A 6,000-nucleotide genomic window follows, 5' to 3' on the forward strand; every position below is an offset into this window, starting at 1 on the left:
CAGCCGTCACCATTTAGAGTCTGTTATCATGAAAAGATCAAGCGCTTTTTCCCACTCAGACAGAAAGTTGATGTGATGTCATCTCGATTTCAGCCAATCACAGTAAACATTAGACCCCATGACCCCTAGGGAGTGGATGGTGGATAGCAAGTGAACATTTTTCTGAACTGACCCTCCTCTTCCGATCTGTAGAAAATGTGTTACCTTTTATGAAATAGTTTTCTCCACTTCTAAAAGCAAAGAAACTGTTCATTAAAGTTAATGTTACCTTTAAGCATTTTCCTAAAATGGTTTGAAGGTAGCTATGCCTTATGAATACTTTCATAACTACTATAAGTGTTTTAAGAGGCTGTTGCTAGGTCCACAGTTCAGGTTCATGCTTTTTTAATGTTGCTTTGTTTTCAATATCTCACAGTCCAGTCTATGAGATATTTTCTGTTCTCCACTTTTATTGATTGTGTAGAATAGAAGAGAATGGAAAGTCAAACTTAAAATTCCTGGATGAGCATCAGAGCCCAATGTACCATTTTGCCAGCACTCCCGACATGTTTTCCATTTAAATGGTTTCCAGAAGGTACATTGACTTTTGAGTGTCAACTATTTATTAGAGAAAAATGTCAAGACAAACTTTAGATGTTGGCTTGTTAGTCATTTGAATTGATGTGGCTACGTGGTTGGAGCTATGAATGGTTTCTAGTTAAAATGTGTTCTGAGTGGTTTCAAGGTGTTTCAAATATCTCACAAACTAGGCTTTGGCTTTGACAGCCTTTCTATATGTTGTTCACTTTTATTGATCCTATAGTAGTGGACAGACAAGAAGATTATGGGGAAATAGCTGGGAATGAACTTGAATTACCTGCATGAGCACCGCAGCTCAATGTTCCATTTAAATAATGTCCAGAAATACACTGACATTTTAGTATCAACTGTTAACTAAAGAGCCCGAGAAATATGTTAAATGTTGGTTTGTCAGAATGTTTAAAACAGCTTAACCCTCTGGGCGTCTTCAATTTTGGGTCACACTTGGTCAAAAGTGACCGAAGCCTTGGAAAGTAAATTTTATTATTTATTATTTTATGATGCTATGCAATATTTATAAAATTTTTATGAGCTATTTTTCCATTAAAATAATTAAACCCTTTCATTTTTGGGTCACATTTGGTACCTTTATGGTCAAAAGGGACCGATTTGTTTAATCAGTGTAATTATATATTTTTATTGAATAACACTTTAAAAAAAAAAAAAAAAGTATGTATGTATGTGTTATTTTGAATTTTTAGATTTTATGACACTTTGCGATATTTAGATCATTTTATGAGCTTTTTTCCCAGTCATTTTTGACCACAATGGTACCAAGTGTTACTTTTTTATTTTTCGACCCTTTAACATATCCGATTACATCCGTGATTTTTTTTCTTTTGTAGCATTAGCTGTGTAAGTACACAAGTCACCAAGTTTTATTGCTTTCCGATTAAGCAAAACATTTAAAAATGTAAAAAAGTAACAAATTTAGACCTCATATCATTTAAAAGTCAGGTGATTTGAAGATAGATTAGACATTTAAGTGGTTGATAGGGAGCTATGAATGGTTTCTAGCCTGTTTCCAGGTAGTTAAAAAGACAGGAAATGATGGTTGGAATGAGATTGAAAATGCTAGCCAAACTCAAACTTGAATTGCCCACATGAGCACGGCAGCTCAGCGTACTTGGCCACGGCTCTGGCATGTTTTCCATTTAGAGTCATCTAATTGGATTCAGCCTACCTACAAACTTGACACTCTGAAGATGAATGTGGCATTGAAGGCTCTACACACAAAATACAAGACTTTACCTCAACAGTGTAATCTGAGGGAAGGATACATCTGATTTATTTGACAATATTGTTGTATTGATTAGAGCGTATAGATTCTTACCACAGTTTTGTGTGGATCCATTCAGTCGGTTCTCCAGTATATGCAGTAGAACTTCAATACCCTTGTTTCATGACCCCATTGGGCATACACACATCACATCTGAGTCCTTGTGCTGTTACAATGGCAAAAGATTGAACTGATTTAGCTTCCCCAACTGCTTAATATGCTTCAGTGTGAGTGTTTATAATGTCGCTGTTCTTGAGAGCGTCCTACAAAAGGTGTTTCCTCTGTGGGCGAATCTAGACTTTCAAAGTTCCTGTGAAACAGTATGTTGCATGCTACAGCAAAGGTGCAATGGGATTGTCTCTCAGCATCACTTCGGCTGCACCTTCATGCGGCCATGATCAGAGACGGAGCTGAAGCCAGTCAGAGGACCCGGTTTGGAGCCTCGCTGCCTTCTGAAGGAAAATCAATAACCTGGAGGCAAGCTAATTAACTGAAAATCATTTAACCCTGTCTCAGCAATACATAAAAATGTGGCTGCTATGAGGAGCAGAGTTAATAATAGATAAATCTGCCCAGTTTTATGAAAGAAATAAAAGCTGCTTCAGAGGCTGTGAGGGACCTGAGGGAGACGGCTGGCAGCTCAATCACTCTGGAAATATCATTCAAATCCATCCTGTCAAAAACTTACGATCGGAATAGTGCCGGACACAACTGATCCGAGATGTCATAATAGAAGTGAAATTGATGCTGTCCGGCTCTGTCAATTACAGCCATGGACCATAATAGACGACGTGTTACAAAGGTATTGCAGCATTGTACGTGCGTCTTTACAAAAGAAAGCACAGTCCTTTCAAACCTTTACAGTCTGGTGGAAAAGCTGAGAAACTCACATTTTGAACCTGTGGTGCAGATGTTTGATTTCTTCCTGACTTGACAAATAATTGTGGTTTTAGCATCACCATTACCGTCGCAAGTCCAGGGTGTCGAAGGCACAGCCTAAAAAGTCCAAACACAGATTTATTTGCTCTTCGTATACTGCGCTTTCGCGCACCCTGTGGCATTCGCCAATCAATAATTGAACAGACCGAGGATAATAGCTTCTACGCACACCGCGCCGTTTCTGAACACGCAGGAACACGGGAGAAACTCATCTGGAGGTGAAATAAATTGCTGCTTGAATTCCAAATGCAGCCTGAAGAATAGAGAACTTCAGAATGACTAGTGCATTAATGTTTGGCAGCACTTTTTTAAGCATTAGAGGCACAAAATCCATGTTTATTTCTTTTGAGGACTGTTAGATATGTTTAAAAATCAAAATTATCATTACCTAGGAAGAAAACTATAGTTTAATCACATCAAATATATCTGTACTCCCTTCCCCTTAACTTTTTTAACAAAAACATAAATCAATATTGAATCGATATATGGTTTATGTATTTATTAATTAATTTTAGTGATCAATAGCATAATATTTTGATGTTTCACGTTCTATGTGCAACCCTGTTACTGCATCATTTCCACCCATTACAAATAAAAAAAAACATTTCTTAGAATTGTGACACTCAAGGTATAACATTTCTATACAAGTATGATCTACAATAATAATTTTTCTTGAGAACATTAAGCACAACCTTCAACCCTGTTACTCAAGTTATTGTAAAACAATTTTTCCCCTTGATTTACGTGAAATGAAAAAAAATTTTAAAACCCTTTTTTATATTTTTTATGCATATTTAAAGTTTATGCAAAAAATCTATGATTTTCACTGTTTAGGACTTTCAAGCCCTATTTTTAGGCCCATTTTTCTATTTGTGTAAGAAACTTACCAGCATTTGTTGCAGTTGTATGAATTTTAGTCACAATAACTTGAGTACTATTGGGCTTTTAGTGTTGCTATAAAGTGTGTGAACCCTTAATTTTTGGTACGTCTCTGCACAGACATGGTTAAAACAGTTGGTGTTATTCGTTTAAATAGATTCTAGTTGTAGGACCTCAATGCCGGTTAATTTATGCAGAAATACCAAAAGCTCTTGATTTTAATGGTGCCTTGAGTTGTCGGGAGTTCAGTGCTGTGGAGATCTGGCTTGGGAGATTTTGATCCAAACAATGGCAGAAGTCCTCCTAGAGACAAATAGGGATGAACTCCTTGAGCAGACAGGCAGGTGATAACTGAACACCATTAAGTGCGTGGCCTGCAAAAACCTCCATGAGCTGTGAAAAAGCTCCATTACTTTAGGGTAAAGAGGGGTGAAACGCAGAAAGGCACTTTTCTGCTCGGAGCAGGCCTTAATGTGGTGCAAATGGGCAAGAGTGCATTGTCACCTCCAGACTTGATGCACTACCATTCCGGCCTGACAGACGCAGTGCTCTTATTGCCCATACACGCCTGCTTTGTTACTACAGACACCGAGCAACGCTTCCAAAGAATGGATTGTGTAACACCCATCAAGCCTTTCAAAAATACTCAGGGTTTAGGGTGTATTTGAGCCGTTTTTAACACATTTTCGTAGAGCTAATGGTTCAATGCACATGCCAGTAGTTAAATCACAGCAGGCTTTCCACCCAATTACGACTTTGTGTTTACAAAGCATCACGAAATTGTTGCTCAAAAGGGAACGCGGTGGATTCGCTCTCATTGGTCCAGCCGTCAGTCATCTAAACCAATTGTCGCAGCAAGGATACATGGTCTAGATTACTCTGGATGTCTGGCCTCTCCAGCTAAAACATCCCTGCCGAGAACAAGAGCAGATTCCTGGGCAGAAGCAAGAAGAGAGAGAGAGAGAGGGTAGTTACATGAGTGCTTATTACTTCTCACAAACCTTGGCAGCGAGTCCCAGGCGTAGGGCGGCAGATTAATTTTTGACGACGCAATCGATTGCGAGAGACTTTTTTTACCCCCTTCCTCCCATCTCACTAACACAGACACGTCTAATTTGTTGCTTATCTTACGCCGACTTTGAGCATTGTTAAATCGTACCTTTCAGCTGTTTAATATCGCTTGCTTCCTCCCAAACACTTGATATTTTACCGGCAACCCTCAAAAAGGGAGCTGGAGAACAAGGAATCAAGATGCTAAGGGTGCGATTCGGATCGTTCTCATCTTAATATGGCCTCCACCTCCCGCTCAGAATCTCTTTCATGACGGAGGTGCTTGTGTGAAATGCTGATGTGGAGTCTTTCCCTCTTTACACCGACTCTCTCCCTCAGGTCTTTCTTCTCCCCGTTCTCCCTCCTGGCAATAGATCCGATCTCCTCAGGGGAAATCATCACATGGCATCATTACCATCCCAACACTTTCATCCACCAAACCTTGTTTAAAACCTTCATCATTTGATTAAGTTTAGGGAGGAGTGTGTGTGTGGATAAAATGGCCGAACTAATAAATAGCTCCTGGAGGAGTCTTTTTTAAGATCGGGGTGCTCATAGGATACAGAGAGTTCAGTATGGTCCAGAGGGAGGCTTTTTTCTTCCACGTGGTGCTTGTTTTTGAGCGGAGAGCTGTGATTGTGGGTGGAGATTTGGCCTAGCAGATGTTCTGCGACTCCTTGGTTTATTTGCAATGGAAATGAGTGTTGTGGGCTGCTTCACGGAGGTCATTTGTGTCTAATATTGTGTCAATAGTTACCCAACTTTGTTTCTATCAAGCACAACAAGAGATGATAAAATGTCGATTTTCACATTTTCTGAAGAAATTTGGTGTTTGCCTGTGAAATTCATGATTCATGATCATGATTTTTGAGTGGTTGCCAGTGCATTGCTATGTGGTTTTTCTAAAAGGTTCTGAATAGTTTTAATGCTAGTAAAAACACATTTTTGTTGGTTAAAGGGATAGTTCACCCAAAAATGAAAATTCTGTCATTCATTACTCACCCCCATGGAACACAAATTAAGATTCTTGATGAAATCCGAGAGCTTTCTGACCCTGCATAGACAGCAACACAACTGACAAGTTCAATGCCCAGAAAGGTGGTAAGGACATCATTAAAATAGTCCATGTGACATCAGTGGTTATGTCATAATGTCATGAAGCTACAAGAATACTTTTTGTGTGCCAAGACAACAAAAATAATGACTTTATTCAACAATTTATTTTCTTGAGTGTCAGTCTCCGTTGAGTGTTCACAAGAGTACCACGACACATG

The sequence above is a fragment of the Onychostoma macrolepis genome, chromosome 04 (assembly GCF_012432095.1).
Source record: "Onychostoma macrolepis isolate SWU-2019 chromosome 04, ASM1243209v1, whole genome shotgun sequence".
Lineage (NCBI taxonomy): Eukaryota > Metazoa > Chordata > Actinopteri > Cypriniformes > Cyprinidae > Onychostoma > Onychostoma macrolepis.